The following is a 26,584-nucleotide window of genomic DNA, read 5'->3' on the forward strand; positions in this document are numbered from 1 at the left end:
CCGCCCACAACCGTAAGGCTCTCCAGAGGGTAGAGAGGTCTGCACACCGCATCACCGGGGGCAAACTACCTGCCCTCCAGGACACCTACACCACCCGATGTCACAGGAAGGCGATAAAGATCATCAAGGACAACAACCACCCAAGCCACTGCCTGTTCAACCCGCTAACATCCAGAAGGCGAGGTCAGTACAGGTGCATCAAAGCTGGGACCGAGAGACTGAAAAACAGCTTCTATCTCAAGGCCATCAGACTGTTAAACAGCCATCACTAACACTGGGTGTTAGCCACTTTAATAATACAAAATTGGATGTAATAAATGTATCACTAGTCACTTTAAATAATGTTTACATAACCTACATTACTCATCTCATATGTATACACTGTACTCTATACCATCTACTGCATCCTGCCTATGCCGTTCGACCATCGCTCATCTATATATTTTTATGTACATATTCTTGTTCATTCCTTTACACTTGTGTAAGGTAGTTGTTTTAAAATTGTTAGATTACTTGTTAGATATTACTGCATGGTGGAAACTAGAAGCACAAGCATTTTGCTACACTCGCATTAACATTTGCTTACCATGTGTTTGTGACCAATAGCATTTGATTTGATCCATCTTGTGATCTTGCTCGATTTTTTTTTTTTTTTTACCTTTATTTAACTAGGCAAGTCAGTTAAGAACAAATTCTTATTTACAATGACAGCCGAGGAGCAGTGGGTTAACTGCCTTGTTCAGGGGCAGAACGACAGATTTTTACCTTGTCAGCTCGGGGATTCGAACTTGCAACCTTCGCTTACTAGTCCAACGCTCTAACCACTAGGCTACGCAGCCGCACCCTTTGATTTGATGGTTTACAGTAAACGCTGTGCCACTGAGCCATTACATAGCTCTGCTAAATGGCATATGATATCATTAATTTCCGTTGGGCATGGTCCTTGGAAAAAGCTAACTTCAACGGAAAAGTATGACGCAGGAACAAATAGGCATTTACGTATGGTGATAACCAGTAGCTCTGCAACCATAAACGTTCTGATATCAGAACGTTTATCACTAATATCCTTGGGTAATGAGTAACATATCGTTTCCAGGCTCGCAACAACCATCAGTTCATCGCTGGCAAATATCACTGCTGGGTTTGATTTTCATATCGGGGCAATCATCGTCAAGCCAATTAGACAGAGAAAGAGACTATTCACGAGGGTAAAAAAAAAAAAACACAATCACACACACACAATGGAAGTGCAGTCACCCAGCACAGAAATAACCCACTAATGTGTTAAAAATCCTCAAATCTCCTTGCAGAGTAACACTGGCTTGGCAGCTAGCATATCGGCTCAATAAGAACTCTGCTGTACGTTTATAGTCGTACTAGGTCGGTCTCTCTTTTACTAGCTATCCTAGTATTTCAGGGTCAGCGTCTAACCGCGGTGTGTCCGTAGTGCGTAACACACACACACCTGTTAGGGAACATAGAGCACAGTGGGTATAGTGCTGTCCAATCCACACCTCACCGTCTCCCTATAGGCCGACAAACAGCACAGACTGGCACCACAGCACAGACCCCAGAACAGCTGGGAATGTCACCATTCATCCCAGCAGCCCCAGCTCCTGCCAGCTGCTCCAGCCAGCCTCTGACCTCTTGACCTCTGACAGCTGGCTGGGAATTGGTTACTGGCACATTGCACACACATCCACGGGCACGTCCACACGCCAAACACACAGTCTTGTTTTGTTAGGCCTCCTGACTCTAGCAACTATCGGTAGTATGTCTGTCTGTCCGTCCGTCAGCCGTGCCACCTTCACGTCCGTCGTGTCACCTCCGGCCTTCCGACCATTCTCTGGCATAATATTCAGGAATGCCAGCCTGCCCCTGAAGGGTGTGCAACATCTCCCCCCCCCCCCCCCCCTTTTAAAGGACAGACGCAGACACACACACAGTCAGTCACACACACACACACACATCTCCATGGAGACCGTAGCAACAATAGCATCCTGCCAGTCAGTAGTACATGGTCTATAGTGACACACTTCACCCCAAATCTCCCCTTCTTAAGAGTTTTTTTCCCCGTAGGTACAGATCTAGGATCACCTTCCCCAATCCTAACCTTATCCATTAGTGGGGGAAATGCTAAACTGACCCAAGATAAGCATCTAGATGCAACTTCACCCTGCCTCCTATATACCCTTAGAGGAAGCTGGAGTATGGGTTGGTTGGTGTAAATTACAGGCCACCGTCCCACTTATAAACACCAAGACACACGCCAACTAATTAGCCGGCCTAGACCAAAACACACAACGATCACAAGTGCTTTTTCCCAAACAAAACAGCTGCTGTGTAGATTGAGTGTGTGCGGTCACATGCACTGGAGCACACACACACACACACACACAGAGTGACAGGGCAGAGTGGGGCTGGTAATGTAGGTTTGGTTTACTATAAAAAGGTCCACTTCAGATGGCTGCTTGCGCGTGTGTGTGTGTGTGTGTGTGAGACGCTCTGCGAGTCGACCCTCATTCCCACAGTGAAAGCATCTCATCCTCAAGAAATGAGTAGAAGTCTCGAAATACACTGACATGGCACATGACTAGCCTGCCCCCCTCAACCCCGATTTGTCACGGTTTCCAACCTACTATTCCCCCCCTCCCCTCCCCACTGCTGTATTCGTCTCTTTATTTAGTTAGGAATGTAGATGTAGGCTAAAGGTTGTAGAAGGAAGAAAGTGTTTGGGGTAGGATTCCACGTTGCTCCTGGACAACATGTGCTTGGTAGACTGCAGCACTACCGCTGAGCCACACCGCTTTCCTACCTCCTCTGATATGTCTCGGTTCTTGGGGACCCAGAGGGGTGCACGGTTTTGGTCTAGTCCAGCGCGAAGACACCTGATTCGACTTATCAAAAGGCTCAATGACCCATTGGCTTGGTTGTGTTCGTGAGGGGCGAGAACAAAAACGTGCACCCCTCTGGGTCCCCCTGGATGACCAGGATTGGGAAACAAACAAACAAACACACACACACACACACACACACACACACACCGCAATGAGGGAAGAACAGTGTGACAGCCTGGAGACACGAGAAAGCAAGCTCTCCACAGTGGTGGTGAAGGGGACAAGACAGCGCAGGACACAGACGACGCGTGACAAAAATCACTTCAACGCTACTCCTCCACTTCCCGGGAACAGGCCGGTGCGGAGGGGGGGGACTTGTTCCCTACACCCCTCAGGCAGCCACACATAGACTATGTCCCAAATGTCACCCGATTCCCAACACAGTGCACTACATTTTGACCAGGGCTATGTCGGGAATGGGGTGACATCAGGGACACGCAGCCCCTTTCTCTCCCCGAACTCCCTCCCCTGTCTGTCCTCGGTCTTTCCTGCGTCTCCTCTTCAACTTACAGAAGAAGAAGAAAAAACAGGCACAGAGCAAGAGCATTGAAATAGAATAACATTATTTTATTTGTTTTAATTTTCCCCCATTTTTCATGGTATCCAATTGTGAGTAGTTACTATCTTGTCTCATCGCTCGGGAGAGACGAAGGTCAAGAGCCATGCGTCCCCCTGAAAAACAACCCAACCAAGCCGCACTGCTTCTTAACACAGCGCGCATCCAACCCGGAAGCCAGCCGCACCAGTGTGTCGGAGGAAACACCGTGCACCTGGCAACCTTGGTTAGCGGGCACTGCGCCCGGCCCGCCACAGGAGTCGCTGGTGCGTGATGAGACAAGGATATCCCTACCCGCCAAACCCTCCCCAACCCGGACGACGCTAGGCCAATTGGTGCGTCGCCCCACGGACCTCCCGGTCGCGGCCGGCTGCGACAGAGCCTGGGCTCGAACCCAGAGTCTCTGGTGGCACAGCCTAATAGCTGGGAGGCCTAATAGCTGGGAGGCCTAATAGCACAACATTTTGAATAGGAATGGCCATTCTAGTCATTATATTTCAATGAGCAAGAGCCTCTCTTTCACTGTGGAGATTCTGTCAGAAGAGTCATGGTACATCCATGATTTTTTTTTTTTAAAGTGTCCATGACCGGTTCAACAGCTCACTGAGTTAGAGCATGGTGCTGGCAACACCAGGGTAGTGGGTTCCATCTTCTAAAAATGTCCATATTGTTATACAACTACAGGGGTCTACAAGGGTCAGGTTGGCTCCCATGTACTGGCTAGCCTGGTCGTTCCAGATTAGTTTGTGCCGTCTTGCCAAGTCCTATCACCTAACATCTACGACCACCTAGCTATGTAGTGGTGGCAGGTAACTGACAAACAGCAGACTGAAGGAAGGGGTTAAAAGTGTCTCTTACCTCTGGTGTGTCTCTCCCTTCGTCCCACTCAGGTCAAAGGAGGTCAAATGAAGCCAACGCAACAGTCAGGACCGAGCTTTTATGTCCTGGAGAGGAGAGAATAGGAGAAGAAAAAAAAAATCTGATTTGATTCGCCATCTATTTTTTTGTTTTAAAGTGGAGACAAAAAGACGACACCTTCAGCAAGGGCCATTACCCGAGTGACAAACGGGACCTATGGATTGATGATGCTTGTTCTCATAGCGCTGTAGGGAAATCACATGGACTGCGTCGCTGTACACAGACAGAGCGAGATCAATCTCACCGTCACAGGGAGTGGTTTCAGAGCCTGGGTGTGGAGAACTCTTAGACACACTGGGCTGAGCAAATTGAATCAAGCTAAGAAGCTAACGCAAGTAAACGTAAAATGAGGAGCAACGCACTTCCACAGGTCGAGTCACAGACCAAAGCTAAATCAAAATCCCGACTCGCGTTACGTTACGAGTCACCAAATCACCAGGCTAGTCCCGTATGCCGATTCAGACAAATCACAACCAAGTATGTATCATGTCCAGAAAGAATGCTGACTCTTATGTTAAACATGATTCACATGATTCAAATCAGATTAGGCTCATGTAAAAAAAAAAAAATGCTGACTCGTGCACACGTCTACAGTGTTGGGATAGGTTTGAATTTGGCCTTCTGCCCTTTGACACAATCTTTCCCCACAGTCTTCCTCTATCTGTAAAGTGAAGTGCCCCAAAAAATATAAACCGTACCAGTGAAAAGTTGGGACACACCTACTCATTCAACGTTTCTTTTTACTATTCTCTACATTCCAGTATAATAGTGAATCAAAATATATTTGTAGCCACTCTTTGCCTTCATGACAATTTTTGCACACGCTTGGCATTCTCTCAACCAGCTTTAATGAGGTAGTCACATGGAATGCATTTCTATTAACAGGTGTGCCTTGTTGAAAGTTAATTTGTGGAATTTCCTTTCTAATGCGTTTTAGCCAATCAGTTGTGTTGTGACAAGGTAGGGGTGGTATACAGAAGATAGCCCTATTTGGTAGAAGACCAAGTCCATATTATGGCAAATAACCAAAACAGAAATGACAGTCCATTACTTCAAGACATGAAGGTAGGTAGATGTGGAAAATGTCAAGAACTTCTAAAGTTTCTTCAAGTGCAGTCGCAATACCCATCAAGCGCTATGATGACAGTGGCTCTCATGAGGACCGCCACAGGAAAGGAAGACCCAGAGGTACCTCTGCTGCAGAAGATAAGTTCATTAGAGGTAACTGCACCTCAGATTGCAGCCTAAATAAATGCTGATGAGTCCAAATTTGAGATTTTTGGTTCCAACCGCCGTGTCTTTGTGAAACGCAGAGTAGGTGAACGGATGATCTCTGCATGTGTGGTTCCCACCGTGAAGCGTGGAGATGTGATGGTGCTTTGCTGGTGACACAGTCTGATATATTTAGAATTCAAGGCACACTTAACCAGCATAGCTACCACAGCATTCTGCAGAGATACGCCATCCCATCTGGTTCGCGCTTAGTGGGACTGCCATTTGTATTTCAACAGGACAATGACCCAACATACCTCCCGGCTGTGTAAGGGCTATTTGACCAAGAAGGAGAGTGATGAAGTGCTGCATCAGATGACCTGGCTTCCACAATATCCCGACCTCAACCCAATTGAAATGGTTTGGGATGAGTTGGACCGCAGAGTGAAGGAAAAACAGACAACAAGTACACAGCCTATGTGGGAACTCCTTCAAGACTATTGGAAAAGCATTCCAGGTGAAGCTGGTTGAGAGAATGCCAAGAGTGTGCAAAGCTGTCAAGGCAAAGGGTGGCTACTTTGAAGAATCTCAAATATATTTTGATTTGTTTAACACTTTTTTTGGTTACTACATGATTCCATATGTGTTATTTCATAAGTTTGATGTCTTCACTATTATTCTACAATGTAGGAAATAGTAATAAAGAAACACCCTTGAATTCGTAGGTTTGTCCAAACTTTTCACTGGTTCTATATATCTCTATATCTCTGGTGTGAAAAATGCTGACTCGTTGTGTGGTGAACATGGCCACACAGTTGGTGTTTGTTTGCCTCTGAGTACACACACACACACTCCAGCCTTCGTTATCCCAGTTGGCCACAGCTGTCCCTTTGTAGAACTATGCAGACAGACTGTCCACACAAAGTATGTGGCTCTACTCAAAACACGGGGAGTTCTTTCATGGTGTGTGTGTGTGTGTGTGTCTGACTGACACACACACCATCTGTTTCTAATATTACCACTCAGCTTGACTTACAGTGAGTGATCAAGCCTTCCCTGCATGATATCTGCCCAGCAATTATGCCTGTCAGTCAACACAGACATTGTAATGGAGGTGACATGTGGGTTTGAACAGCTGTATGTGCTGCAGTAGCAGCAGTGATGCCCAAAGTGGGCGCCACTTCTCTCTCAGCACACAGGAAGTAAACAAGTGTGACATCATTACCCCAGGTGCGAGAGAGGATGGATGTGTGCATAGGGGGGGGACGACATTTCTCCCAGGATCCACAACAGCAGGACCTTCACTGTCAATCTCTTACACTGGGTGGATTCTAAGTGCAGGAGTTGCGTTTCAAGGGCCAAAGCCAAGGTTAGAGAATCAAGTCCTCTAATTTGGGAGAGGGTTTAAAAACTACTGAAAAAGATATCACACTACCAGTAATGATCCCCTACAGCCAATAAGGCTGCACCTTTTGTCTCTGTTGGTTTCTATTGAGACGAGTGTTGGTGTAGGCTTCTGCGCTCTGCAGAAAAAAAGAAAAAAAAATGTAGAGGAAGCACTGCTTCCTGTACTGTATATTCAAATCTCCCTAGGATACAGGTGTCCTTCTCCCACCCATACTTCCTGCTCTGGCCTAATCCCACATTTCCTGTCTGAGCAGGAAGTGGGAAAGAGGGCATTTGGCAGAGGTGATGTCAGAGGATAATAAAAACGAGTATTGCTACAGTGAGGAAACAGAGATAAAAACAGACTGTGTACAGTAATGGACATTATCCACAACTAACGCACCCCCAAGCCATAAGACTCCTGAACGGGCTATCAAATGGCCTACCTGGACTATTTGCATTGTGTGCCCCCTCCCCAACCCCTCTTTTTACGCTGCTGCTACTCTCTGTTCATCATATATGCATAGTCACTTTAATCATAGCTACGTGTACATACTACCTCAATCAGCCTGACTAACCGGTAGCCTCGCTACTTTTATAGCGTCGCTACTGTATATAGCCTGTCTTTTTAGTGTTGTTTTTAACTTCTTTACTTACCTATTGTTCACCTAACACCTTTTTCGCACTATTGGTTAGAGCCTGTAAGTAAGCATTTCACTGTAAGGTCTACCTACACCTGTTGTGTTCGGCAAACATGACAAATAAACTTTGATTTGAGGCAAAAACATTTGGGAGTGCGTGTGCATGTGAGCATGAGTGCGACACATCCAAACCGGTGACCTCAGCCACACAGATCACATTGCATACACAGTAGTTAGGACATCCGTCACACTGCCTCATGCATTCTCTAACTAATGCTCCGTTTACATCGTGGCGTATTTCATTACAGAGTCTTGCCCCGGATTGTGAACGGACAACTGTACCGCTTAACGCAAGCTGGAGGAGAGCCCGTCTCTCGTCAGAGATCACATTTATATCTTGGAAGATCGCAAAATGTGACCTTTTCAATCAAGACAGGATAAATACGCCGGCACAATAAAAACGCAACATGCGACAATTGCAAAGATTTTACTGAGTTAGTCAAGACGCTGGCAGTCATGAAATTTTCCCTAATTAACATAAACACATTTAGCGTCTGGCTTCCACACACAGCCCACACTGATGCAGGCCTTTGGAACATCTACATTTTAAAAAGTCTATTAACTCCATGTAATATAGCTTACACCTTCAGAATATATCCATTATTTATTTTAGACAGGTCTAAAGAAACATGATATGAAGAAAATGTATTCTATTTCAGAAGAACAGAGTAGCATACTCGGAGTAGTCCTTATGTTAGGTCTTGATGTGGCTATGCCAAATGGCTGTGGGCTACACTAGTTCCTTTAGCAGACCAGATTTGGTTAGAATTCCATGGCATTATTTTATACTATGAAGAATACAATTGAACATAGCTGAATAAAATAGAAAGGATATTTTCTCCAAATGATTTGAGGGAGTGCGCACATGTGGCTATTCTGTGTTGAGCAGTTCAAGAAACAAGTACTCCTATGTGCTTAATTTAGAGCTATTTATGTAACTTTAGTTGCGATACAAATGTTGGCCTATATGTTTTGCATGATGCAACTATTGCTGATTTTAAAAAAGGTTGCATGAAAGGCATGAGCTCTGCATAGTTTTTTGCGCAGGCTGTACACACTTCTAGTCTCTCATTCACTATTTGACAAGCACTTGATAATGCCTCTAATTTCCGGGCGGGATCCCCTTTGTGACCGTAATCCACTCTAAAAAAAATAAAATAACCAATGCTTCTTTGTTGTGCCCTTCTACCCGAGTGCTTTGCGCTCTCCATCACATGTTGAAGTCTCTCTTACAGGCGACAGGTTTTAGACAGACGCATTGGGGATGCAACTGCCCATGTCCGTTATCAAAAGTGTCTGCAAATGTGATTAAGCATCTAATGCTTCTATAAGGTGCATTTGTATGATGAAAATGATCTTCCCCATGCCTGAAACTCACGCACTGCTTATATATATGCCCGTTAGGCTCCATACCCCTTGTAAAGCGGATTCATGTGCTTCATTTTAAAATATTGTTTTTTTTTGGCCACTTTAGTTGTAAAACTAACCTTATTACAATATACAGGCCTATGGCCTGGTTACATGAGGTGATTAGAAAAAGTCACACACAAAAAAAAAATATATATATATATATATATATATTTTCACACATCAGAATATTTTTGATATAATCTTGTCTTTACATATACTAAATAATGTGTGTGAAATTGTTTTGATTTAGAACGGACCATTATCATGCACCCGTCTCAAAAATGGGGCAGCGGAAAAAAAATATATATATAAAAAATATTTTAAAATAAAATACGTCTGTGCGCTTAAATAGCGGATGAAGGATGCTTTTCCCATAGTTTATCTTCATGCCAGCCAGGAAGGCTATACTCCTGTTGTAAAGACAAGCAATGTGCTTAATATTAGGAAAGTTGAGAAATAAATATAGTAGGCCTAGCCTATAGAAAGCTGATGGGATCCTCCTCTATTTAGTAGAAGCCATCACTCTGTTTTCTCCCACAATTGCCTAGCCTATTGAAATGTTGCGCAACATGAGCTCATGGGCTCACATGAAGTGTTTGATTCGATTTTTTCGATCACATTTCCATTGATGTCAGAGTGATTAGAGGGACAATAGAGTGATAAGTACCAGGAAGTTAGCAACTTTGGTAGGCTACTAATGACCAGCAGCATCAGAGCTTTGAGAATCCTAATTACCGTCACGTGGTATTTGACTGCCTTTATGACTCGTGACCGCCGGTTTGGCGGTAATATGGTCAGCGCAACAGCCCTAGTTACAGTTCATATAAGGAAATCAGACCATTTAAATACATTCATTTGGCCCTAATCTATGGATTAATCTATGGATCTATGGAATACAGATCGGCATTTGTTGGTCAGATAACCTTTTTTTTAAAAGTAGGGGCGTGGATCCGAAAACCAGGTTGTATCTGGTGTGACCACTATTTGCCTCATGCAGCGCGACATCTCATTCACATAGAGTTGATCAGGCTGTTGATTGCGGCCAGTGGCATGTTGTCCCACTCCTCTTCAATGGCTGTGCGAAGTTGCTAGATATAAAACACATGTTCTGTAAAGGTAACAGGTAATGTGAATGAGGCTTAAGAGGACGAGTAGGCGAAGTCTTTCAGAAGAGCAAATCACAAGTGACCATAGAGCATGAGTCATCATGACCAGGTCCATCGTGCAACCAGAGCAATGCATGGCCATCAGAGTAGGGTGAAGTTACGCTGATCTTAAGTCAGTTTTGAGACCACCATTTATGATCAAACCACAGAGTTGTTTAGCTCACTCCCGAGTGCGGATAGTGTTCACACTGAGGGGGTAAACGCACCAGAGTTCAGAAGACCTGCACCAAAACAATTGTGTGAAAGACCCCTCAGACTAGAAGTGCAAGCGTCAAGCCCTCCCTGTCCACCATTCATTATGACAGAAAAGGCTAAACTGATCCAAGGTCAGCACCCCTACTTAGAAGATTCATGAATATGGGCCTTGACCCTCTCCCTCGCTGTAAACTTCACTTTTGTTGCAACAGGTTCATGTTGGCTGACCCTGGACATGCGAGTAGCCCTCTGATGGCTCATATAACCAATAGGGATGCCAAGCTCGGCAGCTGATCTGGAACCAGGCCGCTCTACTACATTTGGCACGGCAGTCTGTAATCAGGTTCACGACACAACAAACCGGGCCCCAGCCAAGAAGATTAGCCCAGTGGGTCAGTCAGGGAGTTAGGAGTCGGAGAGACACTCACATACACACACACTTAACATGAGCTGGTGTTCATACGCAAACGTGCCAATAGGTCATAGAAACGAACGCGGGCGGACTGCGTGAGAGTGGTAAAACACTCACACGTGCCTCCAGTATGAGTGACTAAAGCTGCAGGTGTCAGTTTGTTACGAGTCACCATCTATTTTATGGGGTGGGGAGGGGGGGGGGGGGGTAGACAGGTGCATAAGTTGAAGTGAGATATCTACAGTAGGCTAGCCAAAGCAGTTGCAAACTTCTCCAATTATATTATTGGCCTGGTCCACCTATATTCAAAGCCCCGGGGCCATGTTTTCTGCAAGGGAACAGCACACGGCTGCATAACATTTAACACAACAGACGTTGGCCAGTACAACTCCGTCTGAAGTTAGGACTACAGTAGTATGCCACGGCCATAAATGTGAGAAAACAAGACTTGTTCAATAAGAAACCCTCGTTTTCAGGTTGAAAAGCTATTTGCACAGAGTTCTCCTAATGAACACGAGTGTTAAAGCAGCAAAGCATTACAAAGTGAAACTGCTACCCAGCCAAGTGTTCCAGATGTTGACTGTGGGAAACTGGTCAAACGAATTGAGGAAAAATGACGAGAATGAGCTCAGTGTTTCCAAGCGCGCATTTCCGGATGACATCATTGACACTAAGAGCAGCACAGTCGTCTCTTTCATTCATTTCTTTCGCTCTGCTCTCCATCCGATCACTAGGGTCATTTTCATTAGGCACCAAACTGAAGAAAACAGATTGAAACAGGGAGGGACCATTTGGACATGTCCACTAGGAAACGCTCATTTTCCTTCTCCTTTTCAAAATGCTTTAAAACGTTTTGCGACGGTGCGCCCTACTGGAAATGACCCAGTTTCCCCAACCACTGCCTTCAGTCTTGTAACGATTGTGTTGGCAGCTTGGCAGCTGAAGGTTGAGGAAAGGTTAGCCAATAACCTCACTAGGGGCTCGATGATGTGCGTCGACCCGCCGCCCTTGGCTCGCTGTAAAATGGGCAGTGTGACAGGGAGGTGCTGGCTACATCCCGATTCGAAAACCCTTCTCCTAAACTGTGCACTAGTACACTTCCCGTCATGGATTTAACAAACGGTGGAAACTCCCTCCGGCCAATGCGTACACCAACCCAATGACGGGGAGTGTGCAAGTGCACACTATGGCTGAAGGGGTGGAATATTGGGACAAAGCTGCATTTTCTCCCCTTTTTACTCGTCTCACAGGTCCAGAAAAAATTCAAGGAAACTTACAGTATTATACAGAGCCATGATTCCATGGAACTCCCATCCTTCTCATATAGCGCAAGTAGCACAACAAACCAGTTTTTTTTTTTTTTTTACGAATAAAGCAACACCTCACGGCACAAGGCCTCTACCCCACGTGATCCCCTTGTGGTGTGTATTTACTGACATGTATGTGTAACTGACAGATGCAAACGCACACCACATGTTCATGTTTACGTGTCGGACCCCAGTTGGACTAGCTGTCGGGGATCCTAAGAAACGGGGATCCTAATAAAATAAAAACCACTCCCATCCGTATGCACCTTTGCAATATCTGGGAAGTGAAAGCTTTTCTACAACAGATGTGAAGAGAGTAATGTGTGTAATGCATCTTTTAAAATAGGTCATATTTGCCTGGGCCTGGAAAGCAAAGAACGTGAAGGCAAGTTGTATATCTTTAATGGATAATGCAGGTTTTCTATTCTATACTGTCCGAGCCCAGTCTCAGCTCATAATATACAGGCTATACTATAAGAGAATCAGTGGACAAAACTAAATCTTTGAACAGACGAGAGGATTTTGTCACCCACCATCTAAGATTCTGAACTCGTTTCTGTAGTTGGAAACGGATGAGATCATTCCTGAAACATTTTGTTTAAATATAATTTGATCGGAGAAATTAAGCTGATTGATTGCACCCCAAAAAAGTGGCCATTTTAAAAACGTATAGGATTAATTTAATCCAAAAATAAATACGAGTACCTAACATCTGATTTGGACCATCATTCCAATAAAATGATCACTAACCACCCACATACCATCCACACCCTTACAACCAGTATGAGTTCTGGTTCTAAGGCAAGTAGTATGGAGCTGCTGCTGTGAATCTGGTGAAACATTTTTTTTAAAAACGGAAATTTCCGTTCCGTTCAATTTCCGTTGCAAAACGTTTTGTTAAAGTGTACCTTCACTGGATATCACCCATATTGCTAATGTCTAGGTGCTATGGTAAGAGAGAGAGTCGCCCATACATACTCCGCATAATCACACACGCGAAACACCAATAGAATAGAGCAGAGGGTCCCAAAGAAAGACAATTGCGCGCTCATTTTTCCTTGAAACACAAACACACGTCGACAAAAATGCATGTGTTCACAGTACAAAAACAGTTCCCTGGGGATTTAAAAGGAATGTGACCGAGAGAACACTCAGGGGGAACAGAGTAAACACAGCTATGGGTAGGAAAAATAGCGGAGGACTTCCGCAGAGGGGTGAGTGGAAGAGCTAGCTTAATCTGCACCGCCAATGACCTGATACGAGAGTTCACAGAGTCCGCGCACACAGTCAAACGCAAAACCTGGCTTCTCTCTACCACTCCATATCAACACAACACAGTCACACACACCCTGTGCATGTTCTTTCTCCTCGTCTCCCTCTCCTTCTCACGTCAAATCTTGGCTTCTCTCTACCACCCCACACATAAAGACGCACGTCAGTGCTGCTGTCAGTGTTCCATGAGAACCAGCTGAACTTTGGGAGGGGAGAGCAGCGAGCACACAGGATCGGAAGGATAATGATGTCAATCCCACCTGGTTGATGGGAGACAGCCCGTTTCCGTGGCAACGAAGAAAACATCACAGAGGTCATGTGAGGTCACTCAGAACAGAACTTTTCACTGGAGGGAAACAGGACATTCTGCATCCCAAATGGCACCCTATTCCCTACATAGTGCATTACTTTTTCACCGGCCCCATAGAGCTCATTTGGGACACAACCAGATCGGAGAATCCAGCACAGGCTGGGCTCGAACACTTCAACTAGACCAAATGGACCAAATCAGTGGTTCCAGGCAGAGCACAATCTAAGGCCATCAAAAACTACATCCACGCCATTTCACATAACTGCCAATGGAAATCAATAGAATAGAACACCTGCTAGGCTAAAAATAGAACTTTGTCATTCGTTCCCCGTACTGGTTAGGTGAAAGCAATACGGAAGAGTGCAACTTTTAGGTTATTAGGCCTATGCTATGGTGGGAAAGCAGCCATAATGCTTACTCGGACTTCATTACTCGGCTTCATTGCTTCTTGAGCTACCGTGCCTTGAAGAATCAGTGAGGTAAAAGAGATGGGCCATAGGAGAGACCTTTACAGTTTTGGAATGCAGCCATTCTGTACTTCAGACCTGGATCGTACTCGTTAGTGCAAACCGTAGCAAAACGTTTTGCAAAGAAAACCTGAACTCGTCCAATAATTAAATGGTTTCGGTCAAATTTCCACAACATCCTGTCACATGACACTAATGCCAACACTGACTGGACCACAGCAGGAGCGGGCAGAGTGCATCTGCCTGTAGCTAACAGAGGCTTTGAGGACACAGGCTAAAGGCGTCTGCATGCTTCCTATCCGAAGCGGTTTGTTCATATATGATGACGACATTTTGGTCTTGGGTAAGGGTTTTTTCGGGTGGTTGTACACACATTTTTTGCTTGAGGCAAGCTGAAGTTCAGAGCCAAAGTCTACTCCCCCTCGTTGGTCATTGGTCAACAGTAGGGATTCTTCAATTAAGTGTTCTGTTGTCATTCAATGAGACGACTCGTTTTCAAGCACATTTTCTTCAGTTGAGAAATACTGCACCAAACATCTTAGTTAGACGTAAAATTGAGCGACTAAGATCTCTCCCGCAAAAACGTCTAAATTAATAACCGGTTTGTGTTCTTACACTGAACAAAAATATAAATGCAATCATTTCAAAGATTTTACAGAGTTACAGTTCATAATCAGTTATTTGAAATAAATTAGGCCCTAATCTATGGATTTCACATGACTGGGAATACAGATATGCATCGGTTGATCACAGATAACTTACAAATAAAATACAAAAAGTAGGGGTGTGGATTAGAAAACCAGTCAGTATCTGGGTGTGACCACATTTTGCCTCATGCAGCTCAAAGTCTCCTTCATAGTTGATCAGGCTGATTGTGGCCTGTGGAACATTGTCCCACTCCTCTTCAATGTCTGTGCAAAGTTGCTGGATGTTGGCGGGAAATGAAACCCGCTGTCGTACACGTCGGTCCAGAGCATCCCAAACATGCTTGATGGGTGACATGTCTGCCGAGAATGCAGGCCATGGAAGAACTGGTACATTTTCAGCTTCCAGGAATTGTGTACAGATCCTTGCGACACGAGGCAGTGCATTATCATGCTGAAACACGAGGCGATGGCTGCGGATGAATGGCACGACAACGGGCCTCAGGATCTCTTCACAGTATCTCTGTATATTACAATTGCCAACGATAAAATGCAATAGTGTTCATTGTCCATAGCTTATACCTGCCCATACCATAACCCCACCACGGAGCACTCAGTTCACAACGTTGACATCAGCGAACTGCTCGCCCACACAGTCTGCCATCGGCACAGTACAGTTGAAATCTGTGGAAAGCACACTTCTCCAGCATGCCAGTGGCCATTGAAGGTGAGCCTTTGCACACTGATGTCCGTTACGACGCCGAACTGCAGTCAGGTCAAGACCCTGGTGAGGACGGCGAGCACACAGATGAGTTTCCCGAGACGGTTTCTGCAGAAATTCATAGTTTGTGCAAACCCACAATTTCATCAGAAGCCGGATGCTGAGGTCCTGGGCTGGTTACACGTGGTCTGCAGTTGTGAGGCCGGTTGGACAAATTCTCTAAAACGAGGTTGAAGGGGGCTTATGGTAGAGAAATGAACATTTAATTATCTGGCAACCACTCTAGTGGACATTCCTGCAGTCAGAATGCCAATTGCACGCTCCCTCAAACCATGAGACATCTGTGACATTGTGTTGTGTGACAAAACATCACATTTTTGTGGCCTTTTATTGTCCCCAGCACAATCAGTTTCGTGATATGCCACACCTGTCAGGATTATCTTGGCAAAGGAGAAATGCTCACTAACAGGGATGTAAACAAATTTGTGCACAAAAGTTGAGAAATAAGCTTTTTGTGCATATGGAAAATATCTGGGATCCTTTATTTCAGCTCATAAAACATTGGACCAGCTGAACCGAAGCCTTAACCTGCCACCATGGTGCTCATGCTTCTAACTGATTAATAACTACCTAAGCTGCTTATAATGACACTACATAGAGAGAGGGAGGAAGGGACAGAGAAGGTAGAGAGGGGGGGGGGGGGGGTGGAGAGAGAAAGGACTTACGGGGTAGAGAGAGGGCAGAAAGCATTTCCTTTAATTTGTGGGACAAGACTTTGCATCACTTTGTTCATCGCTCCTATGAGGCCTGCATAGCATCACCTGAAATCTCCTGTTAAATGAGGACCCAGATGTATTCCCCTCAACACAGGCAAGGGTGCCCTCTTTCTGCCCGTTCCAATCAAACAGAACAGAGTCTGAACGCCAGCCATCTAACAGTCTGAAAACATGATCTAGACATGGACCCACAGATGTGTGCTCGTGATCCATTTAAAACACTCAGATAAGAACCCCTGTTCATTTCTTATTGCAAGGAAATCAAACGGCGCACATGTGACTTTACTGTATCAATCAAATAACATTATGCAAATGAAAAAATACATTGACTTTCTTGTTCATTTCACAGAGTCATCTAGATTTGGATTTTGTACATTTCTGTGAACAATCGGTCAGTGAAAATCTCCTTCTCCATCTTGGTCCATAGGAGACGACCCGGGGCAGGCAGGCAGGTGGCTGGCTGGCTGGCTGCCTTTGTTCCAAAATGGCAGTTGCAGCTGTCGTCAAAGGTCAAGAAAATGCTCTATGAACACTAAGGGACCTATGGAGACAGAGGACAGGACCAGGACAGACTATAATAGGGGAAACTCACGCCTAGAAATGGCAGGGTGGGCCCTGGTTGGTATATGAGGGTGGCACTCGGTCGGGCACCATGGCGCCAGCTGCCCTTCTCAGGCTCCTACCACGCCCTCTCCCAAACCCAGAACCCTGCCCAAGGCACTTGCAGCAGGGATACCTCCTTTATCAGCAGGGCACCATCAGAGGTTTCCCTGCCCCCCCCCCACCTAGCTCTTTATCAGTAAGTTATGAGTATCTTTGAAGTGCCCCCGCCACCCTACACCCCCTCTGGGTGTAACAGATCCTGGTTAAACCTACACCCGTCATCTCAATGCCATTGCGGCTCTTTGTGTTTTAGCTCGTCGGCTACCTTTTGTGCCCAAGGACCTGTGGTGGGTGGCAGGGCATTGGGCCTTCTACACGTGCAACACCCCACTCCACCCCTAAGGAAACAGCCTTTACCCCCTCCCTTCCTCCGTCCCTGTCCCTAGGGATCATTAACCATGCTGGGACTGCTTTTGTCATCTGATCAGCAGCTTCACTACTTTCACTGGAACACTGGGATATGAAAAGGCAAGAGGGAGTTAGTTATATGTGGCTTCCTTGTCCCTACTGTATAGCACCTTGTACACAGAGGCCTTTCCATTATTTTTGTATATTTGAAAAGGGGTAGGTGGGATTTTAACTTTTTATTTTTATTTTTTTTAAACAGGTGGTACCTTTATACCACTAAAAACGCCTTTCACTGGGACATGAAATGGAAGAGGGTGAGATAAATATGGGAGCAGACAAGGAAAAGAACATGTTTTTTTTCAACAAAAGTAGCGAATTGGAAAACCATGCTGTAAGCTGTGTGGATTTTGTTGTGGTCTGCAGTTCTCTCAGACATGCAGTCTCATTTACCTCCCACTCTTCTCCCTCCCTGGCCTCGGGAAACAGTGGAACACTGAACTCCCTTACGTCTGCCCTTAAAAAAGAAAAGAGGGAACTAAAATAACACCTGGCTGGCATCCCAAATGGTACCCTATTCCCCATATATTTAATTACTTTTGATCAAAGCACTATTGGCCCTGGTCAAAGGTAGTGCACTACATGGGGAATAGGGTGCCATTTGGGACACTAACTAGCTCCTCCTGGCAGATGGTCCCCCCCCCCTCAATCAATGGAAAACAAACCATGACTGTGCTGTTTACGTGCACAAAGCCTGGGTTGTGTTCAGTAGGAACTAAATTTAATGGGAATGGAGTAAAACGGGAATGGACTACCTGGATTTTTCAAATAAGTGCATTTACATTTGTTGCACAACGTTTTGAACTAATGAACACAACCCAGGCTACATCAGCCCCAAAGAACACAGCTAACACACAGTGCTTTGGCCATTCAAAATAAATGTGGCCACACCGCTGCAAGTTGCAATGCGATCCTTCATTCAATTCTTCAGAAACAAACCACACAACATCTATTGGTGAGACTGGCTGAAGATCCTGACAATCAAGCCACCATCTCAAGTCAATCAGCCACTACCCCTAGACCAGTGGTACCATTAATTTGCAGCGCACAGTGACTATCCTATTTTCCATTCATAACACATAACAATGATACAATTTCAATTCAATGTGTTTAATGCAGGCCTGAATCATTTCATTGAATACATCTATTGTTCCCTGGATGGCAGATAGATGGCAGTATAGCGCAGCTGTTGAACAGAAAGGCCGAAATAGAACGTTTGCTCAAATAGAACGCAACTGCACAAGCTACAGCGACTGACCCATAGTTAATTTTGCAATCTGGTAGACATGGATCGATTTATTGTGTACAAAAAAAAGAAACGGAAATCTATTGACAATGAAAATGAGGGGGAAAGAGCTGGAGAACAACGTGACAGCTGTGAACGAACAACCCCCGGAGAACCAAGAAAAAATACAAATCAGGAGGATGGCGGCGGGGAAACGCAGCTAGCTAACGTAGCTAACGTAGCTCCGGTGGCTAAGAGAAGGATACGGTCGATTCAAGAAGAGCACAGAAGGTTCCAAGAGAAAATGGACAGACAAGTATTTTTGTACTGCATAATGGGACTAGCTCACGGTCTTATTTTCCAGAAGGCAGTCAATCATTTTAAACGAGCAAATTTCCAGTCACACCGTGCCCACTTTGACAAAACGTATCCGCCACAAAGCAACCTCAGAAACAACAAAATAGTGCAAATCAAAGGACTGCTCAAAGAACAACAAATGGACAGATGTTGCACTGTTGCAGAGAAAACGACAGAGGCAACATATGAGATTGCTTGGATACTGGCAAGAAACAAGAAGGCCTTCACAGACACGGAGATAGCCAAAATATTGTATGCCGATTTCACAAACAAGGAAGCTATTTTAAAGAAAATTAAGGGACTGCAACTCTCAGACTTAACCATAACGAGACACATAGAAGACATCAGCAAGCAACTGATTACTGACATATCCGTCGCCGTGTTTTAGGTATTGCGCTTGACGAAAGCGCTGATGTGACTGACATTGCCCCAATTATGTGTTTGGGTTCGTTTCCCTCAAAACGGGTCGATCAGAGAGGAACTTTTATGTTTACTGCCCCTTCAGGGAAAAACACGAGAGGATATTCTGAAAGCCCTTGTTACATTTTTTTTGCTGATAATATTGACTGATCAAATCTGGCACCTTGGCTCACTGACGGCGCCCCAAACATGCGAGGGAAGGAGAAGGGACTCAACAATGAACATTGTGAAACAAAAAACAGAGAAACAGACTGACCAATGCACACCTGGATTGCCTCACAAGGATAGCAACAGACTATACATTTTGAATTAATTCAGTCAAGGAGCAGAAGGCATATTTTCACTCATCCAGCTACTGAACTAAACCTTAGTAAATGAAGGTAATGGGGCGGCAGGTAGCCTAGTGGTTAGAGAGTTGGGCCAGTAACCCGAAAGGTTGCTATATCAAATCCCCGAGCTGACAAGGTAAAACTCTTGTCATTCTGCCACTGAACAAGGCAGTTAACCCACTGTTCCTAGGCTGCCATTGTAAATAAGAATTTGTTCCAAACTGACTTGCCTAGTTAAAGGTTAAATAAAAAAATGAATAAATAGGATATGGGTCTTATACATGTGATGTGTGTGTGTGTGTGTGTATATATATTTGTGATGTACATCAAAACAATTGCGTGTGTTCCATTGCTCTCAATCGATAATATTTGAAGAAAAAGTACAACAAATTAAAGATATGTGCAGCCCTCTGACAAAGTTGCCCCCTTACAAAGAACAGTGAGTAACACTGCCCTAGACACTTGAGATCTGTGAGGACTGGATAGGCATAAGCAATAATTACACAAATTCAATCTAGCCTATTGAAAGGCAAGGTGGAGCTACTTTCAGAACTCCAAACGTGAACGGGAAGTAGGGCTCAACTTTCGAATGGATACGTCTTTGCTGTGATATGCACAACACCTCACTTATGCAATTCCTTCCATTATTTTCCCTCTTTTCTTTTGGCATGACAGTGAAATCGCTGTCATGCCAAAAGTGAAACCACAACTCCTGCTACTTGCTGTCCTTTGTAAATGTAAACAGTGTTCACTAGGAAACTATGAAACCACCTACTGGATAGTTGGTTGTCATCATCATCTGGGGTGTATTCACCAAGGACCAAACTAAAGCATACAGGCCCAAATGGGGAGGGACCTACCAGAATGTGTCCAATAAATTATTGTTTTCCATTGCAAAACATTCTGCACTAATGAATACACCCATGTTCTGTTGGTAAATTTACTTTGGTGATAGGTCTTTATTTTACCAGGTAAGTTAACTGAGAACGCATTCTCATTTACAGCAACGACCTGGGGAATAGTTACAGGGGAGAGGAGGGGGACGAATGAGCCAATTGTAAGCTGGTGACCGTGATGGTATGAGGAACAGCTTGAGAATTTAGCCAGGACACCGGGGTTAACACCCCTACACTTACAATAAGTGCCATGGGATCTTTAGTGACTACAGAGAGTCAGGACACCCGTTTAACATCCCATCCAAAAGAAGGCAACCTACACAGGGCAATGTCCCCAATCACTACCCAGGGGCATTGGGATTTATTTATTTTTTGACCTGAGGAAAGCGTGCCTCCTACGGGCCCTCCAACACCACTGCCAGCAGCATCTGGTCTCCCATCTAGGGACTGACCAGGACAAACCCTGCTTAGCTTTAGAAGCAAGCCAGCAGTGGGATGCAGGGTGGTATGCTGCTGGCACTGCCTATAGAAAGGTTACTGCTCTGTCTCCCAACAACACAGAGGCCTCATTTCACTAGCAATCTTACCGCGTTCCAGCAGAGCCTGTGCTCCCTCGCAAGAAGAAAGAGCTCATCAATAAGAGGAGCAATGAACTCTACGTTCATTGAAGGGTCATTAACTTAACAGTGTGAATGTCTGTCTGAAGCGAAGAGCGGAGAAACCCAGTCATACTCTCAATTCTGTGTTTGTCTTTGAACCACAGGCTCTATTTAGCCAAGAAACACTCATATACATGCATTAACAGTCAAAAGTTGACACACCTACTCATTCCAAGGTTATTTATTTTTACTATTTTCTACTTTGTAGAATAATGATTCCCTATGTTATTTCATAGTTTTGATGTCTTCACAAATATTCTAAAAATGTAGAGTAGTAAAATAAAGAACAACCCTTGAATGAGTAGGTATGTCCAAACTTTTGACTGGTATTGTACACACATCGCTTTAGGAAAGTATTCAGACCACTTGATTTTTTCCCACATTTTGTTATCTTACAGCCTTATTCTAAAATTGATTAAATAGCTTTTTTCCCCCTCAATCAGTTTGGGTTACACACTTATGACCCCTCTTTGGAAAAGGTGAGACTCACAAACACGTCGGTTCTGATGGCCACAATCCTCACAAGACCTGCCTGAAGGTAGCTCGGTACCAGTAAAAAAAAAATGTTAGTACTGTAAATATAGTGCATTTGTAATGTATTCAGACCCCTTGACTTCTCCCACATTTTGTTACAGCCTTAGGCTAAAAATGGATTTTTTCCCTCATCAATCTACACAGAACACCCCATAATGACAAAGCAAAAACAGGTTTAAAAAACTGAAATATCACATTTACATAAGTATTCAGACCCTTTACTCAGTACTTTGTTGAAGCACTTTTGGCAGCGATTACAACCTTGAGTGTTCTGGGGTTTGATGCTACAAGCTTGGCACACCTGTATTTGGAGAGTTTCTCCCAGTCTTCTCTGTAGATCCTCTCGGGCTCTGTCAGGTTGGATGGGGAGCGTTGCTGCACGGCTATTTTCAAGTCTCTCCAGAGATGTTCGATCAGGTTCAAGTCTGATTGAAGGACACTCGTAGGACACACTTGGCTGTGTGCTTAGGGTCTTTGTCCTGTTAGAAGGTGAACCTTCACCCTAGTCTGAGGTCCTGACACCACCATGCTTCACCGTAGGGATGGTGCCAGGTTTCCTCCAGACGTGACGCTTGGCATTCAGGCCTTAGGAAAGTATTCAGACCCCTTGACTTTTTCTACATTTTGTTATGTTACTGCCTTATGCTAAAATTGACTAAATAGATTTTTGCTAGGTAGCTGGATAATGTTAGCTTAAGGGGTTAAGTTTAGGAGTTAGCTAAAAGGTTTAGTATTAGCTAAAAAGGTTTAGCTAAAAGGTTTAGGGTTAGCTAACATGCTAAGTAGTGGCAAAGTAGCTCAAAAGTAAGTAGTTGCTAATTGTCCATGATGAGAGCTGTACAGACAACATGTGGGTTGCTAGACGTTTGCGTTATATGTCCAGGATTGGGAGACAATATATCCACAGGGAACATATAATTACATCAATTTTTCAAAGTGATGGTAGTGCATTCAGATTTCTATCAGCTGAAGCATGTGCAGAACCATGTAAGCACGTGCACGAACTCAGCAAGTGTGCATTCATTTGTATCTACTGAGCATGCTTCAGGTGATATAAATACGAATGCACTAGCAATGCTTTGAACAGTTCAAGCAATTATACTTTCCTGTGGATGTATCATCTCACATTCCTACCACCGGAAGGACCAGACACAAGAACCGGTAAAAGTATGTTAATATATAATTGTATTCAACATTATGGCTTGTAGAAATCGTGAGAGCAAACTTTCCTGATTCAAACGCACATTTCTGCCAGACACAGAATTCAATGCAATTCAACCTCGCGTATCCACGCTATACATACACATTTGGTGTCCCAGATTTACGTTTACTATTATGTCTAGTCCGAGACCCGTCTGAACAGGGTGGGGACACTGGCATCAATATCGTTGTTCAACGAGGCAATAGGCCTATCGTGTCGCTGAAAATGACATTGCGCAGTAGGCTATTCTCCGTTACACAAATCGATTTGGATGAGAGACGATGAAGTCATAAAATTTGCATGAAAGCGTTTTACCCATCCTCAACTGACATTCATATAAGCAATTCACACAGACTGTGCTACAGTGCTATCCCGGCCTGTTTTTTTTTTTAAACAGTCAGTAGTATAATGACCTAACAGCAGTTGTCCAGTTATCTTTTTCAATAGGTCATGGTCAGTCTGTGGTGTTCCCTAGTCTGGCCAGCCACACACACCCTTTATCCAAGGAGTATTCAATGGCCGCATAAGAACACCGCAAAAGCATAGAACTCTTTCAAACAGACCACTAGCGTTGACATCATAGGGTTTATAAAAAGGTAGATGTTGATCTAAAAACACAGCCATATTTTAAATGTTAGGTCCTATACAACCAACTACCCTTCCTCAACAAACAATTCACACCCAGCAGGCTATCATTCCCTGTCTCCCGGCCCTTTCTTCGTGGGGACGCTACAATAAGGATCACCTAGGCTGGTACACCGTAACTCGTTTAAGGTGTTTTTTGTTATTAAGTAGATTGTTAGGTTTTATCAATAAATAAATAAATCCTAATCACATCTGGAGGTGAGAAAGCTGATTTCAAAATCCACTTACAGTCAAATTGGGAATTAACAGCGGCTCCTCTTGTGTTCACCCCAATGGATGATGAAAACCAAAGGCAGTAATGGTCGAAATAACACGCTTCTGTGAATCAGTTGAGAGAATTGTAGTGCCCGTTGTCCTCATATTTTTTGAACTAACAGCTCGGCATGCAAACACATACATACTCCCATCCTCGTTCTCTTTCTCAGGATTGTTGCGTGAGGCACGCTATGCGTCTCCTGTTTCCTGTCCAGCCCAGAATTAGGCTCGAATCATCTATCCTGGGAGTGAACAAGCGCCTCTCCAACCTAGTGTACTAGTATGCAATTGCAGCACGCAAATCGGGGCGTTCCTGCTTGTGGGCATTCCTGCGTCTGCAGGAACACACCTCTCGAGCATCCCATTGGTTCCTTCATGAACACCCCCCCTCGAGTATCCCATTGGTTCCTTCATGAACACCCTCCCTCGAGCATCCCATTGGTTTCTGCATTAACGCCCTCCCCACCCCCCTCGAGTACCCATTGGTTCCTGTATGAAGGCCCCCGTCCATGCTTGGGTATGTCTTGCGGCACTTTCGAATGTGGGTCAAAAGGGAAATATTTTCAACCACGCCTCCTGTGTACCGGAGTCCTCTTTTCCAGCTGGACAGTGTCCTTCCAACCCAGTCGTTAACAGAACTGCAGGAAACCGTACAGCTAACTGGCTAGTTAGCTAACACACGGTGTCGCACCTTTCTCCCGCCTGCTGTGTACCCAAGAAAATCATGCCTGACAGGCGGGGGCAAGGATACTGTCTACACGTCACCCATGCAGGCGTGAGCGACTCCGTGGCTTGTAAAGGGGGGTGATTGTGCCTAACGCCTGCTGTGTACCGGAGAAAACTGACAGGCGGGGGCCAAGGACACTGTTAATAGCACAGGAGGAGGCTGGGGCGACACCGTGTGTTAGCTAAGTTGCTTGCTTACTAGTTAGCTAACACATGACGTCACACCCACCTGCTGTGTACCCGAGAAAACCGAGGGCGAAGGATACGCCTACCGGTGTCGCTACCGCTAGCTACTCTGGGAGGCGGAGGCAACACCGTGTGTTCCCGTGTACCGGACTCCTTATTAAGACTAAGCAAGCACACACTTGTCCTTCGCTTTCGCCTGCCGAACACCTGTCCTCTCCGTCATTAACAGAACTTCTGGAAAACAGTGCCCGACAGGCGGGGGCGAAGGACACTCCACCTGCGACCCCATTTTGAAGGCCCTCCGAAACATTTTTTTGGGAACTCAGTCGGGGTCTCAACTTACTTTTGCGAGTTAGAATACAAGGTATAATTTCGAAATTTGGTTGTGCATCAGCAGTTCTTATGTCAGCTAACATTTAAATTATTATTGCTAAGTTAGTTTTGCAGCCAGCTATCAAAACGTGTTATAATGGTCGAAATACTCCCATTGATTTTGTTAGTCAGACTCACTCAGGTATCATTAAACTGCATTTGTCTCCACTTTATGGCAAACATTTTTGTGCCCCCATCAAAGTTTCGATCCCTACGCTAACAGCTAGCTACGGTTATCTGCCTCACCTCTTCTTCTGTTGGGTGTATCAGCGTTTGGCATTCGACATTATGGTGCTTCTTCTGTTGGGTGTATCAGCGTTTGGCATTCGACATTATGGTGCATTACCGCCATCTACTGTATTGGAGTTCCCATTCACCTCCTGCCTATGTACTTGAATCATAGCTTAAAAATGTAAAAGTACTGTATAAAGAGGGGCAGGAACGCCCTGAATTGCGGAGTGCAGTTCTCGACCCATCTTAACCAGAAGGAGCCAATTCCATGTACAAATTCATGGGATTGTTATGCAAATTCATATGGACTGATTCATGTTTGTCAAACATCATACATTATCCTGTCAAGTTAGAATTAAAATTAAACTTTTTTTGCAAATTCTTTCTAATCTCTTACATGAATTCCACACAAATTATTTACCATTTGTTGGTGTTCCTATTCTACCAACCCCAGACCGTTGCACAGTTCAAATCACATTTTATTGGTCACAAAAAGTTATTTCCAGCTATATGTAATAACCCAAATAAATGTCTGGGATAATAATGTAAGAAATAACACACACAAAAAAAAAAAAATACTGCAAAGTTGCTTAGGAGCTAGAAGCAGAGCTGCCATATCTTTCGGGGCCATCCCCTGTTGTAGGATACTGCAAGTTTATTATAACCTTTGACCTTTACCTCATTAGGCTATATCTGAAAGTGGTAGCCTAATAAAGTGAGGAACCAATGGCAATGGTGTACTAAGGACTTATAATGTGATCATAAATATAATATATAAGTGCTTGATAAATCGTTTGTGAAAGTGTGTTTAAATGTGTATTACAAATATAATTATCAACAGGCAGAGATACATCTAAACGAATTATGTCACCTAGTGGACAAAATTGCCATGACATCATTACATTTTTTTATTCCTTCTCCCTGGCTCTAGGCCAGAGAGAAACATTTGATTAGCTGAATACTTGAATCTGGGTGTCAGGCAGCATTTAGATTGGCAGCCCATTTCAGATTGCTTTTACTTATTGGTCTTTTGACAAATCAGATCTGAAAAATATCTGATGTGAAAACACAATTGGTCAAAAGATCAATTATTGGAAAAAATGTCAGAATTGGGCTGCCTCTCTAAACAC

At 44.4% G+C, this 26,584-nt stretch overlaps 1 protein-coding gene across 1 annotated transcript in view; it reads right to left on the minus strand.

Moving 5' to 3' along the window:
* LOC139412569 (ras-associated and pleckstrin homology domains-containing protein 1-like) overlaps positions 1-24,275 on the minus strand; it is a 70,443-nt gene extending 46,168 nt beyond the window's left edge. The window contains exons 1-2 of the mRNA XM_071159286.1: positions 23,913-24,275; positions 4,312-4,397 (exon numbers count right to left, since the gene is read on the minus strand). The gene's annotated coding sequence lies outside the window, so the exon portion shown is untranslated. The remainder of the gene's footprint in view (positions 1-4,311; positions 4,398-23,912) is intronic.
* Positions 24,276-26,584: the final 2,309 nt, after the last annotated feature.

The sequence above is a fragment of the Oncorhynchus clarkii genome, chromosome 7 (assembly GCF_045791955.1).
Source record: "Oncorhynchus clarkii lewisi isolate Uvic-CL-2024 chromosome 7, UVic_Ocla_1.0, whole genome shotgun sequence".
Classification (NCBI taxonomy): domain Eukaryota; kingdom Metazoa; phylum Chordata; class Actinopteri; order Salmoniformes; family Salmonidae; genus Oncorhynchus; species Oncorhynchus clarkii.